Source organism: Somniosus microcephalus, chromosome 7 (genome assembly GCF_052327205.1).
Source record: "Somniosus microcephalus isolate GS21.2 chromosome 7, FLI_Smic_1.0, whole genome shotgun sequence".
NCBI classification, from domain to species: Eukaryota; Metazoa; Chordata; class Chondrichthyes; order Squaliformes; family Somniosidae; genus Somniosus; species Somniosus microcephalus.
The window spans coordinates 107,585,451-107,597,908 of record NC_140993.1 but is presented as its reverse complement, the minus strand read 5'-3'; the positions used below and the strand labels follow the sequence as shown (position 1 = coordinate 107,597,908).

Sequence of the window (12,458 nt, the reverse complement as noted above, 5' to 3'; positions counted from 1 at the left end):
TAGAGAGCCTCAGTGACCTCCCTTATGCAACAGTGCACTGCAAACTGCGAGATATTGCTAATATCTCCAGCCTGGAAGGAGCCAGACACATAAAAATTCATAGCCACAGTAACCTTCACAGCCACTGGCCTGCTCCGAGGTTGCAGTTGTGGTTGCAGCAGCTGGCAGATTTCAGTGACGATCTCCTTAGTGAAGCGGTGGCATCTCAAACATTGGTTGTCACTGAGGTTCAGGAAAGAGAATTACTCCTTGAACACCCTGGGTGGATATGGCCTCCTGCTGAAAGTCTGTGTCCCCCTCCTCCCTCTTCTAGCAGCTTGTCCTGCTCTGCGTGGCCTCTGCTCATTCTCCCAGTCGTGCTCCATTCCAAAAGGAAGGCCTACTAGTGCACCCATGTCTGGAAGCAACTGGATTGTGCAGAAGCCTTGAAGTCAGCAAAAAGTACTTCAGCACCAACTAAAAGATGCAATGCAACAACTTGCCAAGGCTTCTTTGACAGCACCTCCCAAACCCGCGACCTCTACCACCTAGAAGGACAAGGTCAGCAGGCACATGGGAACACCATCACCTGCAAGTACCCCTCCAAGTCACACACCATCCTGACTTGGAAATATATTGCCATTCCTTCATTGTCGCTGGGTCAAATATCCTGGAACTCCCTCCCTAACAGCACTGTGGAAGTACCTTTACCACATGGACTGCAGCGGTTCAAGGTGGTGGCTCACCACCACCTTCTCAAGAGAAATTAGGGATGCGCAATAATTGTTTGCCTTGACAGTGATGCCCACGTCCCAGAACAAATAAGATAAACCTGCCACACCACTCCCTCTACAGCTTTGGAACTTGCAACAGCTGTGGAAAGCAAAACAAAAGTGTAGAATTGTATATTTCAGTCAATTCATGGAATTCATACAATTAATGGAATTCTAAGCGAAGGTGAAAATTAATCTGAAGTTAAATTTAGATAATGTATGACAGCTGCAGAACTGTCATGCTGATGAAGTTCTATGGCATATGGGGAGAACATAACTCCAAAACTGAATTATAGACCCCGCTCACATCACCACCTTCACAGTATCTGTCATTTATTACTATGATTCGAAAGCAAGCAACAGAAATTGGTAACACACAGGAGATAGAAAAAATATATATATAAATAAATACATACGCATAATCAGACACACAAAAGAACTGCTGTTGAGAAGGAATAGTCTGAAGAAGTACTAATGATAGCTGAACATGATATTGCAATGCAGTTTACAAAAAACTACAATAGCTGATGGTGACATCCAGGGAATAGATAGTCGTCACATGGCTCTCAGGAAATAATTCTAAGATTTAGGGGGAGAAATTCAGTATCGCCCCGTTTGGGGCGTAAGTATCGAGTGGGCGCGAAATTTTGTGCCCGGCGCAAATTATCGCCACCTACGGCTAAATTGACCTGCTTCGCCCTAGGAGGTGCTTGGAGCGCTAAAACAGGTGCTGCACGACTGTCTTAAGGCGCTAAGCCGGAGAAGCAAGGCGCTACCACCGAGGGCGGCGGGGAGGTTCCATCTTGGATTGCAGCCACACCCAGCGCATCGGGGACCTGATTCTCGGCCTGGACAGACCTGCTGCCACATTCTTGCTCCCTGGCCCTCTCCATGGTCCTAGGTGTAAGCGCAGCGGTTCAGCGAGGGGGCCTTGCAGGTTCTGGTTGGCGCGGTGGAGCGCAGGCGATCTATCCTGTTCCCGGAAAGTGGCAGGAGGCCTCTGCCCAACGACTATCGCAAAGCTTGGAAGGAGGTGGCTCACAGAGTGACCTCCAGTAGCATGGTGCCTAGGACCCCTGTGCAATGCAGGAAGAAGTTCAACGACCTCACTCGGGTCGTCAGGGTGAGTACCCTTTTCAGAATCCTCTTCATCCCTGCATGTCCACCTCACTTTATGGCCAAAGGGTCCTGAAAGCCCCAGTGCCCAGCCCTCATCCAACACCTATGGGCCTTTCATGAAACTCACACGCACATTCAGCACTTTACACACTGTAAGGGCTAATCGACCATGGGAGGCAGTGCAGCCAAGATCAGGGCTTCATACTGTAAGGACTATTCCACAATGGGAGGCAGTGCAGCCCAGATCAGGGCTTCACACTGTAAGGGCTATTCCACGATAGCAAAATACTGCAGATGCTGGAAATCTAAAATAACAACAGAGAATGCTGGAAAAACTCAGCAGGTCAGGCAACATCCGTGAAGAGAAATTTGAGTTGATGTTTTGGGTTGAAACCCTTCTTCAAAACTGGAGAGAAAATAAAAAGATCGAAGGCAAAGCTGCGATCGAACAAAAGAAGAAAAGGAGACAATAAAAGGTATTAGAAGCCAGATGAGATGGTAATGGGCCCGTGGAGACAAAAGGCAGCTGAGATTAGGTGTGAAGTGTACTGGCAGGATAAGGACAGCTGCCAGGTGAGAGAGAGAAACAAAAGGAAAGGGGGGGGGGGGGCGGGGGGGAAGGAGGACCCAAAACAAAGGGGTGGAATAAATTTAAAGGAAAAAAGTAAGAGAGGCCGAGGTTATGATCTGAAATTATTGAACTCGATATTGAGTCCGGAAGGCTGCAAAGTGCCTAATCGGAAGATGATTTGTTGTTCCTCAAGTTTACGTTGAGCTTCCGTGGAACAATACAAGAGGCCAAGGACGGTGAGGTCCGAGTGGGAATGGAGCGGTGAATTAAAATGACAGGCGATCGGAAGCTCGGGGTCACCCTTACGGACTGAACAGAGGTGTTCCGCAAAGCGGTCACCCTATCTGCGTTTGGTCTCCCCAATGTAGAGGAGACCGCATCGTGAACAGCGAATACAGTATACTAGATTGCGAGAAGTACAAGTGAATCGCTGTTTCACCTGGAAGGGGTGTTTGGGGCCCTGGACAGTGCGAAGGGGGAAGGTATAGGGGCAGGTGTTACATCTCCTGCGCTTGCACGGGAAGGTGCCAGGCGAAGGGGAAGGGCTGTTGGGGGTGATAGAGGAGTGGACTAAGGTGTCTCGGAGGGAGCGGTCCCTACGGAATGCTGAAAGGGGAGGGGAGGGGAAGATGTGTTTGGTGGTTGGATCACTTTGGAGGTAGCGGAATTGGCGGAGCATGATCCGTTGAATGTGGAGGCTGGTGGGGTGAAAGGTGAGGACAAGGGGAACCCTATCGTGGTTCCGGGGGGGAGGGGCAGGGGTGAGGGCAGAAGTGCGTGAGATAGAATGGACACGGTCGAGGGCCGTGTCGACCACGGTAGAGGGGAATCCTCGGTTGCGGAAAAAGGAAGACATGTCGGAAGCACTGGTGTGGAAGGTGGCATCGTCGGGGCAGATACGGCGGAGGCGGAGAAACTGGGAGAATGGAATAGAGTCCTTACAGGAGGCGGGGTGGGAGGAAGTGTAGTCCAGGTAGCTGTGGGAGTCAGTGGGCTTGTAGTGAATATTGGTCGATAACCTATCCCCAGAGATGGAGACGGAGAAGTCGAGGAAGGGAAGGGAGGAGTCAGAGATGGACCATGTGAAGGTGAGGGAAGGGTGGAAATTGGAGGCAAAGTGAATGAAATTGTCCAGTTCGGGGCGAGAGCAGGAAACGGCACTGATACAGTCAATGTATCGGAAAAAGAGGTGAGGGAGGGGACCTGAATAAGACTGGAACAAAGATTGTTCCACATAGCCCACGAAAAGACAGGTATAGCTAGGACCCATGCGGCTACCCATAGCAACACCTTTCCTGCACGTTTCCTGCATTAAAGGCCCCGCGGCGGCCGGCCACTTGCCCGCCGGCCGCCTGCCTGCAGCTCCCTCCCCGGACTTCTCCGCCCCCCCCCCCCCCGGAACAGATGCAAGCCCGGCACTTGTCCGAGGTGCCGGGCTCATTTTTAAGCTGATTTGCGCAGGCCGCGGCCGGGCGCAGGCAGCTCCTCCTTAACGGGAGGAGGAGGCCTGCACGTCCCCAGCCTGCCGCACCGCATCGGGTGCCGCAGCGCCGGAACAGCGCCGCAATGGGGCAGTTAGCGCCCATTGGGAGGCGCTGAAACCCTCCAATAGCGCCGGCAGCCGTTTGGGCGCGGCGCTACTGAATTTTTGGCGCGCGCAGGGGGACCTAGCGCCGGCACTAACTTCCGGCGCTAAAGCCCTGGCTGCGCCAAAACTCAATTTCTAGGCCATTACGTCCACTGATTCCTCTTTATCCACCCTATATGTTACTTCCTCAAAGAACTCCAGCAAATTTGTCAAACATGACTTCCCCTTCATAAAACCATGCTGACTTTGTCCTATTAAATTATGATTATCCAAATGTCCTGTTACTGTCTCCTTAATAATGGACTCCAAAATTTTACCTACCACAGATGTTAGGCTAACCGGTCTATAGTTTCCAGCCTTCTGTCTACTGCCCTTTTTAAATAAGGGTGTTACATTAGCAGTTTTCCAGTCTGCCGGGACCTTTGCTGAGTCCAGGGAGTTTTGGAAAATTATTACCAATGCATCCACAATCCCTACCGCCACTTCCCTCAAGACCCTAGGATGTAAGCCATCAGGTCCAGGTGGAGCAGCGAGTCCAGCGGATTATGGCAGGCCGGATGATTGGCCCCATCGCCAGTGGAGATGCCGACCCCGTTCTGGACAGCAATGGTTTTTGACCTCTCTGCTTCCACTTGTGCCTCACACCAGCATCCTTTGCCACTATCGAAACAATACAGTACATTGCAGCACTCATGCCTCCCTCGCTGCCACCCTGTCCTCAAGCTAAATCCACTCTTGTACCTCCCTGCTTTCAGATGCTGATTTGCCAGGTGAGGAGGCGGGCCCTCAAGCTGCCGCTGTGAGTGACTCTGAAGGCGACGATGAGGAGGAAGCCAGACCATCAGTGTCACCCTCAGCCGAGGCAGCCCATGGCCATAATGGGGACACGTCTTCCCTGGAGGGGAGCGGGGGGAATGGTCTGAGGAGGGTGAAGCTCCGGGGCCCAGCGGGCTGCAGCAGCGCGGGGGGGGCGGTGGGGGGGTTGGGTAGGGAAGCTCGGCGGCCTTCTCCCCAGAGGGAGAGTCTGGCCTCGAGTCCTGCTACAGTGAGCGCAGAAGAGGTGCGGCTCCTCGCTGAAATTAGCGCCCAGGCGGAACACCGGCACACTGAGCTCATGGCTGCCGTGGCAAGGATGCCCGAATCCATTGAGTCACTGACAAGGAGTATCCAGGACTTCGGCGCAGCTCAGGCAAGGAGTCTCCAGGACTTCGGCGCAGCACAGGCGGCTGCCACGCAAGTGCTTAGTGCTACAATGCAGTCAGTGGCTGGTCTCATGCAGACGCAGATTGAGGCCACACGAGCACTGACTGCTGCCGCCCTCGCTGGATCGGGCACGAATCGCCGGGGCCCTCGCCACGCCACAGCAGGCCAGCAGTCTGTGCTTCAGCAGATTGCTCCGCATGCTGCAGTGCTGCCCCGTGGGAGTGCCAGTGTGTCGTCCGACCAGGGAGTTGCTAGTTGATAGTAGATTGGCGGTTAGGATCAGATCAGCCATGATCTTATTAAATGGCGGAGCAGGCTCGAGGGGCCGATTGGCCTACTCCTGCTCCTATTTCTTATGTTCTTATGTTCTCTGTCAGGATGACAGCATTCCTGCTGCCAACACCGTCACTTCTCCACTGCAGCTGCCACCACCTGTAGGACACACTGCTGCCGCCCATGCAGAGTTGGAGCAGTCAGCAGCCGGGCGCTCCAGGCCCAGAGCTGGTCCAGGCCGTCCCTCAAGGGCATCTGCAGTCTCAGTTTCTGACACTCAGCAGCCTTCCCCCAGCCTTGCTGCAGCCACTGGGGTCCCATTGTGGAGGATGTGCAGGGTGGGAAGGGGCGAATCTCGCAAGCAAAGCAGATCACCCTCGAAGGGCAAAAAGTAGGAGGTGTGGCAAAATGCTGTTAAATGTTTTATTGAAGGCCGAGGATCGTGGTCATTTTTTGGTTACTGTTTTGTTCATTGTCTCCAGTTATGTGACTGACTGCTTTTTTGGGGGTTTCTCTCTGTTACTTTGTCATGCGGGAAGGGCACACAGTTTGTTAAATAAAGAAGTGTCTTTATTCAGAATGTGTATGTCTGCTCTTTGAAGTATTTGTTGCCTTGACCGGCTTAGAGGTTGCGGCACGGTTCCATTCATGTTCTTTGAATGGCAGAAGCCATTCCCTCAGAGGGGGCCGAGAACCGGCTTGCTATAAGCCGCTGACGGACGGCCCTTGCACTTTGTGCCTCCCTCCCATCTTGGTGCTCCTCCTCCTCTGCTGGTGCTCCAATGTCTGGTGGCAGTGGCTGAGTCCTGAGGATTGCCAGGTTATGCAGCATGCAGCACACAACGACGAAATGGGAGATTCGCTCAGGTGAGTACTGAAGGGCTCCCCTGGAATGGTCCAGACAGCGGAACCGTTGCTTGAGCACGCCGATTGTGTGCTCAATGATGTTCCTGGTCGCTTGATGGCTCTCATTGTATCATTCTTCAGCAGTGGTGCTGGGTGAACGGAGCAGGGTCATCAGCCAGGTGCACAGAGGATAGCCCTTGTCCCCGAGAAGCCAGCCTCCTGGGTGAGCCGGGGCCTCGAAATGATCTGCCACAGAAGGCTGGCGCAGGATGAAGGCGTCGTGGCTGCTGCCTGGAAAGCGGGCATTGACAGCGACCATCAGCTGTCTGTGGTCACAGACCAACTGGACGTTCAACGAATGGAACCCCTTCCGGTTGCGGTAATCCTCGGCATTCTCTTGCGGCGCCCGCAAAGCCACATGTGTGCAGTCAATGGTACCCTGGACCATGGGGAAGCCCGCTACTCTTGCAAATCCCATTGCGCGCTCTTGTTGCTTGTCCGGGGGTCATGGGGAAGGCATTCGTGACTTGACGGATGCAGCAATGCACCGCGAACTGGGAGATATTGGCAATGTCCCCAGTAGCGGATTGAAAGGAGCCGGTGGCATAGAAGTTGAGAGCCACTGTGACCTTCACTGCCACCGACAGAGACGTCCTGCTCCTCAGTTGAGGCTGCAGATCCGGCTGAAGCAGGTGGCAGAGCTCAGTGACCACCTCCCTGCTGAATCGCAGCCTCCGAAAACACAGCTCCTCAGACATGTTGAGGTATGAGAACTGTTGGCGGAAAACCCTGGGACGGTAAGGCCTCGTGTGCCGACGCCTGTTGGCCCTCCTCCGTCTGGCCATGATTGGCACTCTCTCTCGGCATCTCTGAGCCCTCTCAATGTAATGGAGAAGCCCAACGTTCCCACCCATTGCAGCCCCCATAAGTATGTGGCCACTCAAGGTTAAACTAGTGAAAAAGCTAACCAACTACAAAGTTCTGGTCAGAAGCCAAAAGTACCTCTGCGAGCGGTGACTCAATGCAGAAAGCTCTCCCCCTTTGTCTCTCTGCAAATCTCTCTCACAGAAGGAGTGGTCCAAAAATGGCTACCACAAAGAAGCCAGGAAGAGCCGCCTTTAAATAGCGCCCCCCCAGCCCCACAGCGACTTGGAACCGTTCCAGTCAACCAGGCGGAAAGGAGAGGGGCGCCACTGAATTTCCGGTTCAGGGCACCCCAAGGGCATTGCACCATGAAATGACGTCAGGATCCGCGCGCGCAGCTGAGCGGGCGTTGCGGTTTAGCGCCGCCGCTAAATGTCTGCTGAATTTCGCGAGAGGCGCAGGTCGCGCCGCGCCCAGGCGCTAGCCGCCTCGCGCCCCACTTATCGCCCTCTTAAGGTGCTAACGGGTGGCGCAACCAACTGAATTTCTCCCCCTTAATCTTTATAAGGAATTAAAGGAATAGATTTGATGTCAGTACCTATTATACAGGTACAGATATTCTGGGGGGTTTTGTGTGGCACCCTACATATCCTTGATATGTGATAATGTTCCCCAAAAAATTTTGCCAACATTATTTCCAGATTCATTACAACTAAACTGTTGATTACCAGAATATTATTTATCCTGTATATGTCACATATAGGTTATTGGATCAATGGTGTGGATTACAAGGCAAGAAACCAATCAATGGATGCAGATGCTTACTCTGTTAATACAGCTAGGGGGTAAAATTCGGTGGCACCCCCTTTGAGGCACTAACTTCGCCGGGGCGCCCGTGTCATAAATTCAGTGGTAGCGCCCCAAGCAGGAGGCGGGGCACTACTGGAAGCGCTCCTCCTTCCTAGGAACATCGTGGCACGACGTACAACTGCGCCACGCGCGTCGGCACATAGCGACACGGTATTGCAGGCCTCCCTCTCCTGATTAAAGGGGAGGGGCCTAGCACTGTGTGAACCGGGGCCCTGCTGGACCACTGGGGAATGGGGTGCTGGGAAAGCAGCCTGGCACTCAAGAGGAGTGCCGGGCTGAGCGATCGCGGCCGGCACCCCGAATAAAAAAGGGGAAGGGGGCAGGTGCTGGCAGATGGCCAAAAAATAATGGCCACCCAACACCTGCCATTTAACATGCACCGCCGCGGCTGCAAAAACGCCACCCTGACCCTGTCGGACATATCATCTGGTGATAGATCAGGGGGTGCAACCAAAGTTTGCGGTCGGGGCGCTGTGCACTGTCATCGGCAGAGGCGCAGCGTCGCAGGGTGCTACAGGCTGCCGCCGCTAACCTCCTGCTGAATTTCACGGGAGGAGTTAGCGGCGCCACGCCCGGGCGCTATGGGCTTTGCGCCCCCTGGGGGCGCTAACAGGAGGCACAAAGCAACCCAATTTCCACCCCCCCCCAGTGTTATATAAAATATGTATGTTTAACTACAATTTTAATTGGGGTTATCACAAGCATGGCACATTCTCCTTGAAATTAAATCGCTTTAAGCTCTCATTTGTTAATTCAAAGTAGCTCTGCCCGTGACAAAATCCTCGAATTGTATATTGTATTTGTGCATTAATTTAGTTCTGAGGGTTATTGCATACAAAAGTAGTTCCAAATCTCACAGCTCAATAAACTATGCAATTTAGCAACTGTATAAATATATAAAAACAGTTAATAGAACAAAATAAAGATACTTTAGCACCTAACAAAACAATAATCAACATGGAGTTTCTATGTGCTGAATATCACATGAATTTTTAACAGCACAAATGCTACCAGAAAACAAAAAAAAGTCTGTTAGCTACTAACAAAATCTATACCAGGTATTATAATTATTGCCTTTACATTGATGCGATACAGACTGCCCAACCACTGCCCTGCTGATTGTGACATATATCTTGACTATAAATATACATGCACCAATGTTGGAAACGAATGATGTCAGGTCTGCCTATTGGACAATTAGATGCAATGAGACTCCAATTCCTTTCCTATTTTTACCTACAACTCAGGGCATTTTTCTAAATTATTTTGCACATCTCTGATGTGAAAATAACCGGCGGAGTTGAACTGTTTGAAATTACTGGGCAGCAAAAAAATAATTGTACTGCTAAAATACTGCACAACAGGTGTTATCAAAAGGACAAAAATGTAATAACTTCATAATTCTTGAGCTGCCATTAGTGATGTTCAGTAAAATCTCATAGGATTACTTTGTAAAAGGCTCAAAAGAAATTATATTTGTGACCTTTCCCTTATGAACTGCCCGTTAATATAATTTATTAAAGTTAAATTAAATTTTATTTTACAGGATGTGCCAAATTATGAAGGAAGGCATACAAGATTAATAATGAGATCTTTCAGGAATATTATTTTAAGTTTAATAACTTGCCCAAAACAAAATGGATTTAACAATGGTGATATTTCTTGTAGTTAAGCAACAATTTTGCTAATACATGATAGGAAAAAAGCAGCTCCAGTTATCCAAGTTAAATCAGTCTGGACCATGTAAGAACATAAGAAATAGGAGCAGGAGTAGGCCATTTGTCCCTTCGAGCCTGCTCCAGCATTCAATAAGATCATGGCTGATCTTCTACCTCAACTCCACTTTCATGGACTATCCCCATATCGCTTGATTCCCTTAATATTCAAAAATCTATCTATCTCTGTCATGAATATACTCAACGACTGAGCCGCCACAGCCCTCTTGGGTAGAGAATTCCAAAGATTCACCACCCTCTGAGTAAAGAAATGTCTCCTCATCTCAGTCCTAAATGGCCTACCCCTTATTCTGAGACTGTGACCCCTGGTTCTAGACTCCTCAGCCACGGGAAACATCCTCCCTGCATCTACTCTGTCAAGCCCTCCCTGTAAGAATTTAGTATGTTTCAATGCGATCACCTCTCATTCTTCTAAACTCTAGAGAATATAGGCCGAGTCAACTCAATCTCTCCTCATAGGACAATCCCCCCCATCCCAGGAATCAGTCTGGTGAACCTTTGTTGCACTCCCTCTATGGCAAGTATATCCTTCCATAGGTAAGGAGACCAAAACTATACACAACTAGCTAGAGTGCCCGGCGGTGCCGAGGCTTTTTTGAGGGCATGTTGTTGGAAGAGAGAGAGCGAGCGAGCGACGGGGGGGAAGAGAGCGAGCGACGGGGGGGGAAGAGAGCGAGCGACGGGGGGGAGAGAGAGAGCGACGGGGGGGAAGAGAGAGAGCGACGGGGGGAAGAGAGAGAGCGACGGGGGGGAAGAGAGAGAGCGACGGGGGGGAAGAGAGAGAGCGACGGGGGGGGAAGAGAGAGAGCGACGGGGGGGAAGAGAGAGAGCGACGGGGGGGAGAGACGAGAGAGAGCGACGGGGGGGAAGAGAGAGAGCGACGGGGGGGAAGAGAGAGAGCGACGGGGGGGAAGAGAGAGAGCGACGGGGGGGAAGAGAGAGAGCGACGGGGGGGAAGAGAGAGAGCGACGGGGGGGAAGAGAGAGAGCGACGGGGGGGAAGAGAGAGAGCGACGGGGGGGGAAGAGAGAGAGCGACGGGGGGAAGAGAGAGAGCGACGGGGGGGAAGAGAGAGAGCGACGGGGGGAAGAGAGAGAGCGACGGGGGGGAAGAGAGAGAGCGACGGGGGGGAAGAGAGAGAGCGACGGGGGGGAAGAGAGAGAGCGACGGGGGGGGAAGAGAGAGAGCGACGGGGGGGAAGAGAGAGAGCGACGGGGGGGAAGAGAGAGAGCGACGGGGGGGAAGAGAGAGAGCGACGGGGGGGAAGAGAGAGAGCGACGGGGGGGAAGAGAGAGAGCGACGGGGGGGAAGAGAGAGAGCGACGGGGGGGAAGAGAGAGAGCGACGGGGGGGAAGAGAGAGAGCGACGGGGGGGAAGAGAGAGAGCGACGGGGGGGAAGAGAGAGAGCGACGGGGGGGAAGAGAGAGAGCGACGGGGGGGAGAGAGAGAGCGACGGGGGGGAAGAGAGAGAGCGACGGGGGGGAGAGAGAGCGACGGGGGAGAGAGAGCGACGGGGGGGAAGAGAGAGAGCGACGGGGGGGAAGAGAGAGAGCGACGGGGGGGAGAGAGAGCGACGGGGGAGAGAGAGCGACGGGGGGGAAGAGAGAGAGCGACGGGGGGGAAGAGAGAGAGCGACGGGGGGGGAAGAGAGAGAGCGACGGGGGGGAAGAGAGAGAGCGACGGGGGGGAAGAGAGAGAGCGACGGGGGGGAAGAGAGAGAGCGACGGGGGGGAAGAGAGAGAGCGACGGGGGGGAAGAGAGAGAGCGACGGGGGGGAAGAGAGAGAGCGACGGGGGGGAAGAGAGAGAGCGACGGGGGGGAAGAGAGAGAGCGACGGGGGGGGAAGAGAGAGAGCGACGGGGGGGAAGAGAGAGAGCGACGGGGGGGAAGAGAGAGAGCGACGGGGGGGAAGAGAGAGAGCGACGGGGGGAAGAGAGAGAGCGACGGGGGGGAAGAGAGAGAGCGACGGGGGGAAGAGAGAGAGCGACGGGGGGAAGAGAGAGAGCGACGGGGGAAGAGAGAGCGACGGGGGGAAGAGAGAGAGCGACGGGGGGGAAGAGAGAGAGCGACGGGGGGAAGAGAGAGAGCGACGGGGGAAGAGAGAGAGCGACGGGGGGGAAGAGAGAGAGCGACGGGGGGGGAAGAGAGAGAGCGACGGGGGGAAGAGAGAGAGCGACGGGGGGAAGAGAGAGAGCGACGGGGGGAAGAGAGAGAGCGACGGGGGGAAGAGAGAGAGCGACGGGGGGAAGAGAGAGAGCGACGGGGGGGAAGAGAGAGAGCGACGGGGGGAAGAGAGAGAGCGACGGGGGGGAAGAGAGAGAGCGACGGGGGGGAAGAGAGAGAGCGACGGGGGGGAAGAGAGAGAGCGACGGGGGGGAGAGAAGAGAGCGACGGGGGGGAAGAGAGAGAGCGACGGGGGGGAAGAGAGAGAGCGACGGGGGGGAGAGAGAGAGCGACGGGGGGGAAGAGAGAGAGCGGAGGGGAAGAGAGAGAGCGACCGTGGGGGAAGAGAGCGAGCGACGGGGGGGAAGAACGAAGCGAGCGAACGCGGGGGAAGAGACGGGAAGAGAGCGAACGGGGGGGGAACAGAGAGAGAGCGACGGGGGGGTAAGAGAGAGAGCGACGGGAGGAAGAGAG

General features: G+C 53.8%; 1 protein-coding gene across 1 annotated transcript in view; it reads right to left on the bottom strand.

Annotated features, from left to right (window-relative positions):
- Positions 1 to 12,458, bottom strand: part of trappc9 (trafficking protein particle complex subunit 9) — a 1,276,086-nt gene that overhangs the window by 567,917 nt on the left and 695,711 nt on the right. The gene's annotated exons all lie outside the window — the stretch shown is intronic.